The sequence below is a fragment of the Nymphaea colorata genome, chromosome 1, assembly GCF_008831285.2.
Source record: "Nymphaea colorata isolate Beijing-Zhang1983 chromosome 1, ASM883128v2, whole genome shotgun sequence".
In the NCBI taxonomy this organism is placed as follows: domain Eukaryota; kingdom Viridiplantae; phylum Streptophyta; class Magnoliopsida; order Nymphaeales; family Nymphaeaceae; genus Nymphaea; species Nymphaea colorata.
In genome coordinates, this window is record NC_045138.2 from 5,575,791 (window position 1) to 5,591,041 (window position 15,251).

The 15,251-nt window shown below is 32.7% G+C and overlaps 1 pseudogene; it reads right to left on the minus strand.

The window, feature by feature from the left end:
• Positions 1–15,013, minus strand: part of LOC116245858 (xanthotoxin 5-hydroxylase CYP82C2-like) — a 19,225-nt pseudogene extending 4,212 nt beyond the window's left edge.
• Between the last annotated feature and the right edge of the window lie 238 nt (positions 15,014–15,251).

The window sequence follows — 15,251 nt, forward strand, 5'->3', positions numbered from 1 at the left end:
TTTATTCTGTGCAAATAAACGAACAATATTTCTTCCACCCGCACTCCCAAATAAAACTTTTATTAATTAAGAGATTTCAGTGGACGGGAACGTAACAACCAATGAAATAAAAGCAAACACCAAAAGAAGATAAATACTAATTTTCTACATGGAAATCCCACGAAAAAGTAAGAGATAAATGCCACAAGGTTGAGAGCAATCCGATAACAAAAAATCGACAGATCACCACAAGGTAGATAGATCTCATGACAAAGTCATCTTTCTCTTGCCCCAATGGTCATAAAAAAGTGAAGAAAAAAGAACAATGAAGAACCTCACACAAGAAATTGAAGTTTTCTTTCCCTCTCTATTAATGCCTCTTGTTGCTTCGAGTCAGTGGAGAACATAAAAACCCCAAGCAATGAAGAAGAAAACCCCAAGCCAACACTCGCATAAAAACATCCTATCCCCTTTTTCTTCCCTCATCTATTTAAATTTTTGTAATTTCAATCCACAAAATTGTTGCTTATTTGCATGTTTTCAATGCTTTCCACTCAAGTACGAGGTGAAAAAAAAAATGCCTTTTCACCTTCCACCTTGGTTTGGAAAGGATCCTCCAAAATGAGGTGATCCAAACTTAGAGTTCTGTTAAAATCGTTTTATATTACTACTACAAAACTACTTGTTCTCTGCTTTAGTTTTACCTGTCTGCGCTCAAAATTTGGCCAACGTGTGCCAATTTTATTTGACGATTTCAAGTATGTTACCTTGTTTTCCTTCAAATTTTCTTATTGCTATTCATGCATCAACTTCAAATTTAAAAATGCATCACAAGCTGCTTTACCCCACTTCTGTTGCTATTTATTCAGTTTGGGTGAGCAGGAGGGAACCCACCGCTGGGGTGAGAAGTTGAAATCTCTTCAACTTGACCCAGATGAACTTATGGTTACTTCCCTCAACTCAGAGAGTAGTGTCCATGGTAGTTTCCTGACCAGAAAAGTAGCATCTACAAGAATTCAACGCGCAATTAAGTAAGATTTTACTGATCCACTAATCCGACCAGCTACACTATGTTCCTTGAAACTCAGTACCTATTCAGACACCCCAACATGATCAATTAACATGCAACATCTAGAATTTTCCTTTTGTCTAACATTCTAATTTATTTTCACCACATTATTCATTTTGAATTGAACTGGAAAATTTGTTCAAAAAATGAAACCATAAACCTGCCATATCATCGGTAATGTTATTGCATACACTAAAAACAAGTAACAAATAGAGGTGGGGAGGGAGGCCTCAAAAGCACTCTAAGCGGAGTTGCTTTGGGCAGGGCTAGGCCATGTCCCTCGGTCATGTCAACTGGCTCATTCATGGGTGTAAACCATTCAAAGCTCTGCAGCAAGCGTGTCAAAGTTAGGTGAAGAACTTGCATGGCCATCCACCAGCCAATGCAGATCCTCCTTCCCGATCCAAATGGCAAGAACGCAAAGCCTTGACCACCAAAGCTGGTCATCTCACTGCCGCTGCTCAAGAACCTCTCTGGCTTGAACTCTTCTGGGTCTGTCCACAATGTCGGGTCGTGATGAATCTTCCATGCGTTAACAAAAAAGGTCGAGCCAACCGGCACATCGAACCCACCAAGTTGAATGGGTTCCATTGACTCGTGTGGGAGCAAAAGTGGTGTCGCTGGGTATAGGCGCATTGACTCTTTGACTATGGCCTGCAAGTAAGGCAAGTTGTTGATGTCTGATTCGTCCACCTTGTCGGTCTTTGCCCACGTGGCAGTCCAACTCATCTTGGGCCTTCTTTAAGATATGTGGGTTGTTTAGCAAAAGAGAGAGAGCCCACTCAAGTGTGATTGCTGTGGCCTCCGTCCGGGTGACTACCAAAACCTGGAATAATTCAGGACAATGGAGGTTGGTGGTAAGTAGATCTATTGCCTTTACTGGTGCCCAGATCCTAGGCTGATCTAATGTCGCTTTTATGTACGACCAACAAACACTAGCTTTTTTCCATTATGTGAAAAAGAAGAATTGAGATCCTTAGTTTATATCCAAAACCATGTCTGATGTCCGATAGGAGTAGGGTGTGACATAATGTTTGTGGACCTTTCAGATACAAGACTATCAAATGCCCCCTAAATATAAAATACAAGAACATGCCTGGATTAAAATTGGAAGAGGGTCTGATATTAAATCCATAGATCTCAAATCATGAGGATCCATCGATCTCAAATCTTGAAAATTTAAAATTAGAGAGAATCAAACGTCCTTATGGTTGTGTTTGATAGCATCGGATCTAAGATTCGAGACTACATAAAAAGGTGTGCTTTGGGATCTCAATAGCATAAATTTAATTCATACTACATGTTAACAATCATGAATTGGGGAGAGGGGAGGGGGTATCCGATCTTAAATTCAGATCCTAGGGATATAAGATCACAAAGGATCTCAAATCCATGGTGCAATAAAGACAACCTATATTTTTTCACTTTATTTATGGACCATATATAAGGTAGTGGATCAAAGGTTAATTCGATCGGTTTTGATTTCAAAAGAAAATGAAAATCCATGTCTAAATGTGATTCCTGACTCGGCTAGAACGGATCCTTGAAATTGTACTCGGCGACGCTTGGGTCCAACCCAAACTTTATCTGTTGATGAGGTTCAAAAAAGTTCGTCGGTTTGTAAAGTCCTCAAATTGTTTACTTAAACGATTAACATGGAGATGGAAGAAAGACATGAAAGAATTTCACAAAATTTTTAAAACTATGTTAAAAATTCAGCAATAATAGAAACTGCAGCTAGCATGCTCATATCGACAAAATACAAAAAAGTTTTTTTAATCGCTATAATAGAAAAGGTGCAAAAGATTATTTAGTGCTTGTTAAATATGTAAAAATTCAATTTGTTGAGTCAGTAAACTATTTCTAGGCTTCAAGCTGCGGCAAGTGTAGCTGGTCAGACTGATAAATTGGTGAAAGTCTGATCGTGAGTTTGATTCCTGTAGATAAAATTGTGGTTCAAGGTTGAAGATGCACTGCCTTCATGACAGGCTCAGCAACATATAGGTTGGGCCTATGCCAGCAACAAAATTTTTATACAGCCAAAAATTTTTGGTTCCACCCCTGAGGCTAGGAAACAACCTTGGACCTTAAAGGCAATGGGAACAAAAGAAAGTTTTGGCTTTTTGTGCTAAATTGACAGTAAATTGTATTTAAGCTTAATTTCCTTTCAAATCTTTATATATAAAAAACAAAGTCATTTAGATATAACTGATCATGCATTAATGTTATTGAAGTAGTAAAAAAAACAACTAATACAAATTAACAAATCAACTTACAAATATTGTGGCCTTTTCCGAAAAAAATAGTTTTTTATTAGTAGTGCAAAACCTAAGGGTATTTTTAACAATATGAAACTTAAGGTTAGGTGACTTTTTCTTTTAATTATTTTTAAGTATGTCTTAGAATTTTTTTAAATACAAGTTACAAAATAAAAATATCAAACTTGGTAAGGATGATGATAGCTCGATGGAAAGAAATCTGGTGAATTAGTTGGCAAGTGATGACACAAGCTTAAATGACAAGAAAATGTTGAAAGTTATAAAAAGAATAAATTTAAATCACCACAAGAAACAAACAACAAAATCGGTTAGTAAGAAAAATCTGAAATATTAAATAAACATGGCGACCAAACCTTTCAAGAATAAACACGGTTCATCAAACTAAGTATCTTAGTGGAGACCAAAGATCCATACTTAACATTTATGTTGAAAAATTAAAGGTTAGAGTTAAAATTGAAAGGGAAAAATCCGATCTTAAACCCATGGTTTTCAAGTCCTAAGAATCTGAAATCCAAAATAAGTATGTTATGTATTTTTTCTTTCTACTGTCAAAATCTCTCAAGTTTGTCGTTAGAAAATTCCCTACAAATGGCGGTTGACAATAGCTTAGCACAAAGGAAATCCAAGTAGGAATAGACATTACGATGACTATAGTAAAAAAGGATGATGGAAAAGAATTTGGAAATATAGACTAAAAAACAAAATAGAAGAAAAAGAATGGAAACACATAATATTAAATCTAGATAACACAAACAATATACTAATGTTATGACAAATCTGGAAAGCTGAAACGAGCCAACACATTACAGAAAGCAAAATAGAATTAAAAAATATACCAACGCATATTGAAAATTCATTTGTAGGAAACATATATTTGTGGCTTGCTCAGTTACCAAACTCTTCAAAAGAATCTTTACGAGCAGAAACTGATATTAAATAAACAACAACAATGAATCCTTTAGACATATTAGAAAAATATTTAGGATCAATTAAAGCAAAATTCTCACATTCGAATATCGAAAAAATAAATGAAGATAAAATTAAAATAACTGCTAGACAAAACATACTGAATCTAACAATATGTGATATGTGTTATTTAGAAGAATATATAGAACTATTTAGTAAATATTATTATCAGACAAGTATAACTATATAAGAAAAACCAAGATATTTAGATCTATTCTTTTCAAAATTACCACCAGTAATATATGGACAAGTGATAAAAACATTTCAGGAAAATAAACCAAAGGAAGACACGTTAGGATCAAGAATAGAATTCATAAGGACATGGTTCAACACAATGTGTGAAGAATATGTAAAATCGAAAAAACATCAATACTTTAGTAAATTCGATTGTAAAAGTGGATTTTACCATCGAAAACTTGACGAGAAAAGTAAAAAATGAACAACATTTACAGTAAGTAATGGATTTTACGAATGGAACGTACTACCATTTGGATATAAAAATGCACCAAGAAGATTTCAAAACGTTATGGATCAACAATTTAAAGGACTAAGGAATTGTATAATCTATATAGATGATATATTACTATTTAGCTATACGCAAGAAGACCATTACTAATTGTTAAATGAATTCATAAACTATGCAACTAAAGTAGGAGTGACAATAAGCAAAAACAAAGCAGTAATTTGTAAAAAATAGATAGACTTTCTAGGTATAGAAATAGATAAAGCTGGAATAAAAATGCAGACACATATTATCCAGAAAATAGCACAAACTGAAGAATTAGATACAAAAAAGAAATTGCAGTCATTTTTAGGACTAGCAAATCAAGTCAGAGAATATATCCCTCATTTAGCTAAACACTATAAAACTTTACAAGAAAAACTAAAAAAGATAAACAACATTGTCGGACTGAAGAAGATAAACAACATATAAATCAAAAAATTTTACAGGAATTAGAACTAGTTTTAGAAAATAAAAAAAGAATAAGTAACCAACTAAATGACATTATAAGAAACATAAATCAGAAAAAACCTGAACTTCAAAAAATAGAACGAGAACCAGAAAAACTCTATATTTCAGACCAGATAGTCAAAAGAGAGATAAAATATTTGATGGCTATGTACAACCAGGATTTAGTAATAGGAAGAGTAATAACAAAGTCGTTGATATGAATAGAGTAGAATATGAAACTGGCTCTAAGAAAACACTTGTCTTCGGACAAAAATGCTGAATAATTGAAACAAACTTAGATAGGAAATTTCTAGAATTAAACCAGAAAGACATGAGGTAGAGTGAACATTATATTAGGAAGACAGTTTTAAAGAAAGAAATATCACCAAAGATATTTCATTCTGTTCCTTTAATTGCTCTGATATATGCAAGAAAGATGGGATTGACTGAAGAAATGGGGCCTTTTCTTGGAGAAGAATTCCTTCATTTCTGGCAATAGTATTTCTTCTTGCTGTTGGGATTATGAGTTTACCATTTCTTTAGTCAATCTCATCTTTATTGCATAAATGGTTGGTATGGCAGCATATATTCTTAAAAAAATAAGTGGTGCCTTTGTTATTTTTAGATAACGTTTAGCTACTTTGCATAATTCTAGAATTTCTTCCAGTTCCTTGGCATTACTGGTGTATACAATATGCAGTAATTCATAACTGTGTACCATTTTTTACTAGATTTGGATTTGTATTTGGATAGACTATCATTTTATTTATTCCTGGATATGGGATGGTGGTATAGCCTTTCCCTAATACTGTATTCTTTTCTCTGTGATTTTTGTTTAGGAAATCATAAACTTTCTTTAGGTTTCTTAGGTAATTATTTACTATTATGGTTTTCTATTTTCTCTTTTTGGATAGTTTCTAAATACGTTTGTGTCTGAGGTGGAGTGAACAGATTGGTTTTGACTGACATGTTTGTTTTCTGAAATCTCTAGTTTAGGTTGACATTTTTAAATCTCGGTTTGAAAGATATACTGGGTTCTTCTTGGTTTCTAACTTCTATGGTCTTTGGTTCTGAAATTTTTAATGGGACTTCTGGGATTTCTGGGATTTTTATCAAAGGTTCTATTTTGGCTTTTCATTTTTAGTAGTTCTTTCACTTGGTTTTGTAGTATTGCTAGTTGGGTTTGCTGTTCTTCTAGCTCCATTCTTACTAGCTGCACAAATAAGCTGTAGCCGCAACTCAAATTATGTGTGTATTGTGATGGTTAGTCTTTTAATCACTTTTGAAAAGTGACCATCCTTCAACGGATTTGATTCGTCTTTACCAGGAGCCATTTGCTCTGGACTAGCCATATTCTCTTCCACTTTCAGTGGTTATTGGTGAATATGAGTACCAATGTGTGTGGTTTGTGCTAATTAGTCTATATATCTGGTAGCATTTTCTCCTTCTGCTGTTATTTTACATTCCTTGATAAATAGTCTGCATAACAATTTTCGTTAGTCTTGATTACTTCGATATCAAAATCAAATAACTTTATGTTGTTGACTAGCCTCCTGATTTCTTTCTTTAGAAATGAATTTTCTAGTTTAGCATTTAGCCAATATTTTACCTGTGTATTATCTGTTCTAACTTTAAATTTTGTATAGACTACATATATTTCGAAATGTAATAATGCATAATATAATCCTAGCAGTTCTTTTCTATTAATCTCCCATTTTATTTCATTTTCTTTAAAACTTCCTGAATGATATCGACAAAGTTACTCATTTTTCTCATTAACATATTTATATTTCAATACTGATCCGTAGTTAAATTCTAAAGCATCTTTTTCGATGATTCATATAAATGGTTTTTGTTCGTTAGGGAATTCTAATTTAGGTAGATTTTTACAAACTGTTTTTATTTGATTTATATGTTGTTTATCTTCTTCAGTCCAATAATATTTTCTATCCTTTTTTAATTTTTCTTGTAAAGTTTTACAATGTTTAGCTAAATGAGGGATATATTCTCTGACTTGATTTACTAGTCCTAAAAATGACTGTAATTTTTTTTTTGTATCTAATTCTTCAGTTGGTGCTATTTTCTGGATAATATGTCTGTATTTTTATTCCAGCTTTATTTATTTCTATACCTAAAAAGTCTATCTGTTTTTTACAAATTACTGCTTTTTTATTGCTTATTGCCACTCCAACTTTAGTTGCATAGTTTATGAATTCATTTAACAATTCGTAATGGTCTCCTTGCGTATGGCTAAATAGTAATATATCATATATATAGATTATACAATTCCTTAGTCTTTTAAATTGTTGTTCCATAAAGTTTTGAAATCTTCTTGATGCATTTTTATATCCAAATGGTAGTACGTTTCATTCGTAAAATCCATTAGGTACGGTAAATGTTATTAATTTTTTACTTTCCTCTTCGAGTTTTAGATGGTAAAATCCACTTTTACAATTGAATTTATTAAATTATTGATATCTTGATATTTGTTTTAATTTTAATATTTTGTTTGGTATAGGATAATTATATGTTTTTACCTTATCGTTTAGGTTTCTATAGTCTACGACCATTCTAGTCTTTCCTCGTTTTTGTTCACTATGTTTATTTACAATAAATGCTGGACTACTATGTTTTGAGTTTGATTTTTGGATGTAATTTCCTTTCAGTAGTTAATTTATATGTATATCGAATTCCGTCATCAGGTATATATTTTAGTGGTGGTTGAGTTATTATACTGTCTTCTTTTATTAATTCTATCTTAACAATAGTTTTACGTTTTTCCCAATGTCGTAATGGGTTTTCAGAATATAATTCTGCAAGTCTTTGTTCTATATTTTCTAACTCGTTTATTTCATACATATTTATGGTGATGGTATTTATTTTTTCTCGTGTCATCCTCTGTGTTAGTTTACTATCTCCTTTAATCCATGTTGTTTGTTTTCGTTCATTATTATTTACTATTAGAGCATTTATTTTTTCTCCACAAGGTGTTGTTAATATTAAATATTTGTTTGTTATGTTTATTGGTAGATAACCATTTAGGAATGGTCTTCCTAATATAATATCTTTGTTATGTAATTCAAATGCATATATTCTGTTGATCTTGATTATCTTCTTTCAAATTTGTACATTAACATTTTCTGCTTTATAGTTTATTGTAGCCTTGGCTCCATTAAATCCTCTAACCTTTAGTGGATTATCTAATTTTTCCCATATATTGTCTGGTAAACAGTTTTTTTTGCATAAATTTATCTGTGCTCCTGTGTTTATGTAGGCAGTGTAATATCGGTTATTATATCATCTTGGTATGACTTTGATTAGTGTATATATAAAATTTATTTTTATTAATGTTCATTCCTCCTCACTTGTCTCTTCATCACTATAAGTTTTTCTTCCAAAAGCTTGGTGGGACGTATGTGCTATTCTTTTATCCTTTTTATTCTAATAGGTCATAATTTTCCATTCGGCTACTGCTCTGGTTCTTAGGTATGTAAAAAATTCTCTTCTATAGTCTTTAAATTTTCTTCTTGTCACCCCATTTCCTAGTTTCCCTATAAATTTAAGAACATATATATATATATATTCTAAATAATTTTCCTGTTCTTTTGCGCACAAAGTTTTTAGTTTGGTTATTATATACCTTTACACTTGTAGTTAGAAACATTCTGATTTGTCGTATGATATATCTGACATTGTTTCATCCGAATCTAGGTTTCTTATTTCTCTCAACCATCTTTCATGTACTTTATGTATCAGTTTATCAATGAATTGTCTTACTATAAACATCTTTCTTAGCCAAATATTCCATTTACTTCATATAACAACTATTTGTCTTATGTCTTTCTAGTTTATTGGAGTTATATACGTTAGACATTTTCTTAGTTTTATCATCCTTCCATTCTGTTTATTATATTTCTCCACATTATATCGTCATCATAATCGTTGTACCAATTTCTGTAGTCTGTTAAATCACTGTCATAACTATCATATTCATATTTTGTATATGCTGATTCTAATGCTAATCTTTTTTCTTCTATCTCGTTTCTAATATTGTTGATAAACTTATATAGCATTAGATATACTTTGAATATTAGTTTTTTCTTTTCTTAGTCTTTTTTCTTCTACTGCTTTGTCTAAAGCATTTTTCATATCTTGTTCAAAATTTCTTTTACTTATTTGGCTAATCATCTAAGTTTCTAGGGATTATTATAGGTTTACCCAAGTGTTCAATTTCTAATACGTTTTTCTCTATTTTGAAATTTTTGTATTTGTTTAGTCATTTGTTCCCTAGTATGATTCCTGTTAGTTTATCGTTTCTAAGTGATTGTATCTCAAATTCTATTTCAAACATGTAGTCTGCTATCCTAATTTCTTTGCTGACTTTTCCCATATTTTTAATAATGTTCCCTTGGATATACTTGTACCTATGTTCACTTAGCAAAACAATATCATTGTTTATCATATCTGGTGTAATATAATTATCTTCTGATCCTGTGTCTATTAAGATTTTCTTTATCATACTATCTATGTTTCCTTTTATATGAAATTGTTTCATGGGGTTTTTTTTACTTTTAACTGTTTTAGTTCTTCATAGATTCCTTGTCTACTTATCAATGGTACTCTAGTTGTTTCTTTTGATAATCCTGTATGTTCTATATCTATTACACGTTCCCTTTGATTGATTATGTAATATTCTTTTTAACCATTGTTTTTATTACTGGTATTTTTCTTACAAATGGAAAATCAAATATTTTTTCGATACTTATATCTAATTCTTGTTTTTCTATTTGTCTAAATATTTTTTCTTCGAATATGACTCTTTGAATTGTATAATCTTTGGTTAATTCTTCCTGATATCTAATATCTTGAGGTCTTTCTATTTTATCACTCATATTCACTACTACTTTCTGTTTCATATATTGTTTCATTCTCCGATATATCTGTTTCACTAAGGTTTTCAATATTTATATAATCATTTTCTATTACATTTATTAACTTTTTTTTATTTGTTGTTTAAGGTCTTTGGCTATATGTCCAATTTTTCCGCAATTTTAGCATTTACAACTCTTGGGGTTTTTTAGATACTTATTTTTATTTGTTACGTACTATCTTCTCTTTGGGTATTTGTTCTTATATTTTTTGTAATAGTGTTTAAGTTTCTTATACTTTTTATGTCTCTTAGTTTTGTAATATGATTTACATCCTAACTGTGGTATTATATGTTCGTCACAACATTTATATGGTGATTGTATTATAAGATTTAGTTTTTTCGATTTTACATATTCTTTACACATTGTTTTGAACCATGTCCTTATGAATTATATTCTTGATCCTAACGTGTCTTCATTTGGTTTATTTTCCTGAATTGTTTTTATCACTTGTCCATATATTACTGGTGATCATTTTGAAAAGAATAGATCTAAATATCTTGGTTTTTCTTCTATAGTTATACTTGCCAGATAATAATATTTACTAAATAGTTGTATATATTCTTCTAAATAACACATATCACATATTGTTAGATGCAGTATGTTTTGTCTAGCAGTTACTTTAATTTGGTCTTCATATATTTTTTCGATATTCAAATGTGAGAATTCTGCTTTAATTGATTCTAGATATTTTTCTAATATCTCTAAAGGATTCGTTGTTGTTGTTCCTTTACTATCAGTTTCTGCTCATAAAGATTCTTTTGAAGAGTTTGGTAGCTGATCAAACCATAAATATATGTTTCCTATAAATGAATTTTCAATATATATGTTGGTACATTTTTTAATTCTATTTTGATTTCTGTAATGTGCTTGATAATTTCAGCTTTCCAGATTTGTAATAACATTATGTGTTATCTAGATTTAATATTCCTTGTTTTCATTCTTTTTCTTCTATTTTGTTTTTTAGTCTAGATTTCCAAATTCTTTCCCATCGTTCATTTTTACTATAGTCATCTTAATGTCTATTCCTATTTGGATTTCCTTTGTGAGTTCTTGAACCTGCTGGATATTCCTCTTTGATTTTAATTCCTTATTTGGGTGTTGTATTCACATTTATTTCCATGTTTTGTCCTTGATCCATTAATTCAGTATATGTTATACTTGGTTCATAATTTTCTGTTTCGATTTCACTACCTATTTCTATTTTTTGAAGACTATTTGTTTCTAACATGTTAATTTCCTCTTCATTTACCTTATCTAATTTTTCATTTCTTTTTTCAAATTGCTGGTCGAGTTTTTCCACAAGCTTTTCTAGTAAATTTATTATTTTGTCCATTTTATCTTCCAGATACGCTGGGCAACCTTGCACCGACTGTGGTGTATCGGCAGGGTAACCTTCATATTGCCGTATCTTTTCTTTTTTAGGCTTATTTTCTTCGTTTAGTCTTTTTATTCTTTCTAGCACTGTTTCTGTATTCATTTTTTCTTCGTCTAATATTAGATACATGTCATTCTGGTTTAATTCTAGAAATTTCCTATCTAAGTTTGTTTCAATCATTTGGCATTTTTGTCCGAAGACAAATGTTTTCTTAGAGCCAGTTTCGTATTCTACTCTGTTCATATGAACGACTCCGTTATTACTCTTCCTATTACTAAATCCTAGTTGTACAAGGTCGTCAAATATTTTATCTCTCTTTTGACTATCTGGTCTGAAATATAGAGTTTTTCTGGTTCTCGTTCTATTTTCTGAACTTCAGGTTTTTTCTGATTTATGTTTCTTATAAAGTCATTTAGTTGGTTACTTATTCTTTTCTGATTTTCTAAAACTAGTTCTAATTCCTGTAAAATTTTTCCAAATTCTGATTTATCCATGATTTGTGGAGTGTTTTCCTATTCGAGAAGTGCAAATATTCTCATTTTCTAGTATGTGCTTTGTGTCTTATAATCTATCCGTTGCAGGAAGTGAAATAACCTCAGTTTTCTTTATGACCATCTGACTTTCCCCGATCGGCTTCTGCCTTTGTGGGTACTCGTCTGGGGTCTTTCCCTCTTGGGTTACACATTCAGACTCCTCTTTTGCCGTATATTCATATAGATGGACTTTGGTGTTCCAAATGATGCAATTGACAGAAAATAAAACTACTCTACACATGCTTGAAAATCAAAATACTAACACATACTCGTAAGGAAAACTAACACTTTATTCAATAAAAAAAGCATACTTACAATACTTACAGATAGTTCATCAACCTCTGACGAAGTTGAAGATACATGGCTACTATTTGTCTCTGGAACACTGTCCATGAGACCTTCAATAGTCTACTACCTAGTTTCAAACTTACACAAGCTAGATAATTATTTACTGTTATGGATTGGCTTTCTATTTTCTCTTGTTGGATAGTTTCTAAATAGGTTTGTGTATGAAGTGGAGTGAACAGATTGGTTTTGACTGACATGTTTATTTTCTGAAATCTCTGGTTTAGGTTGACATTCTTAAATCTCGGTTTGAAAGATAAACTAGGTTCTTCTTGGTTTGTAACTTCCAGGGTCTTTGGTTCAAAAATTTTTACTGGGGCTTCTAGGTTTTCTGGGATTTTTATCAAAGGTTCTATTTGGGCTTTCCATTTTAGTAGTTCTTTCACTTGGTTTTGTAGTATTGCTAGTTGGGTTTGCTGTTCTTCTAACTCCATCCTTACTAGCCGCACAAATAAACAATTGGTGTTATTGAGAGATTGGCTTTTAGCAGCAACTCAAATTGTGTGTGTATTCTGATGGTTAGTCTTTTAATCACTTTTGGAAAGTGACCATCCTTCAACGGATTTGATTCGTCTTTACCAGGAGCCGTTTGCTCTGGACTAGCCATATTCTTTTCCACTTTCAGTGGTTATTGGTGAATATGAGTACCAATGTGTGTGGTTTGTGCTAATTAGTTCATATATCTGGTAGCATTTTCTCCTTCTACTGTTATTTTACATTCCTTGATAAATAGTCTGTATAGCAATTTTCGTTAGTCTTGATTATTTCGATATCAAAATCAAATAATTTTATGTTGTTGACTAGCCTCCTAATTTCTTTCTTTACAATTGAGTTTTCTAGTTCAATTGTAAAGAAATATCAGCAAAGAAATATCAGCAATGTCTCAGACAAGAGCAATCAAAGGACCAATAATGGGAACTAAGAACTTGAAGGAATATTGCCAGTACATGCAAAAATATCAGGAGCATAAGTGTTCAGAATGTGCAAAAAGTAAAGAACTATGCGAGGTAACCCTCGAAGGAATAAAGACCCAGTCAATACTTCAATCACTACCATGTACATGAAAAAGTTGTGATTGATTGGGAACATATTCTAAAGAGGAAAAGACAATTGCATCGAATAAAACAAAAGAAAAAACACAACGAATAAAGTAAAGAAAAAGATATTCGAACGGCAGACAGAGAATAAAGTAAAGAAAAAGAAATTTGAATGGCAAACAAAGAATAAAGTAAAAGAGATTTGAAGCAAAGAGATGGAGCACAAAGGCAGACAAATACAAACAGAAAAGCATAAAGCAGCAAAGGCTTAATCAGAACCAGAGATTAAGATTCTAGCGGGTCACCTTTCAACCGTTGATCTCCGCAAAGTTTCAAAACCAACCACTATAAATATGAGAAGTCAGGCACTCGTGGAGCTTGTGTAAGTTTGAAACTAGGTAGTAGACTATTGAAGGTCTCATGGAGAGTGTTCCAGAGACAAATAGTAGCCATGATAAATATTTGCTGTAATATGATTATCTTCTGATCTTGTGTCTATTAAGATTTTCTTTATCATATTGTTTATATGAAATTGTTTTTGGTAACTTGTTTTACCTGCAGAACTAAATTATAGTGTTTTTTGTATTTAAGGACAAATAGGAGCAACAGAAGGAGAGGTGGTAACGTACCATACCGGTGGCTTTAATAATGGCATCAGTTTGATGATTTTCGAACAAGTGACCGTCATCTAATTCTTTAATGACCACGTCAATCAAGTCTCTCTTCTCGTCGGCACTACTGGATTCCTTTCGGCGGTGCTCTGCAAGCCAAGCCGAGGCAACTTCATCCATCTTCAGGTGAACCCTTTTCATGGCATTGAGGTGACCACCCACATCTAGCCACGGGATCGCGTCAGAGACGGTGAACATACCAACTAGATTGGCAAACTCATCCAGAGCTTCACTAAACTCTTTTCCTTCACCGTCCAAATCAAAGTACCATTTTCCGGCGATCATCCTGAGGATGATGTTCAAGGCCATGCAGGTCAAATGCTGCTTCATCTCTACCGGCTCATGGTTTCTGCAACTGCCGTACAGGCGCCGCATCAAGAAGCCCACCTCGTCTACCCGGATGTGCTTGAGCAGCTCAAATTGCTGGCTTGACAGCTGCTCGGTGGCGACGATCTTGTGGAGTTCACAAAAGTAAGGTCCGTATGGGCTGAATGAGAACATGGCACGATCGTAGGCATGGTGTTTCCAACCTTCTAGCTGTGGCCGACCGGCAAATGCTCGGTCATTGACAGTGAAGCACTCCTTGGCGAGGTCCATGCTGCTCACCACAATGGCATGCATTTGTCCCAGTTGGAGACTGAAGAGAGGCCCGTGCTTCTCTGAAAGAGCAGCGATAGTTCTATAGAGAGGTGTGGTTCCAGTCAGCAGGTCGAGGTGTCCGACTATTGGCCAAGAACCATTGGGTTCCGATAGTCGGCATCTTCCTTCCCTTTTCCTCTTTTGCCAAATTTTACAGATGAAGAAAAGGGCAAGCAGAGATGCTAAACCCTCTGCTACCCGCTTGATGGAATCCATAGATGTGGTGATGGACTCCATAGATGTGGGGAAGGTATTTTCTTTCCTCCTGCTTGCTAGCTACTTTTGTATGTATATATATTCATAGAATATGCGATTGAGTTTTCTCCCTTGAACAATTTAGTAGTTAAAGGTGTAGTTCTCTCTCTCTCTCTATCTCTCTCTCTCTCTCTCGATATATATATATATATATATATATATATCAAACATGTTTGAATAGTCAAACATGGTTGGTGGTTGGATGCTTGAATAGTCAAAC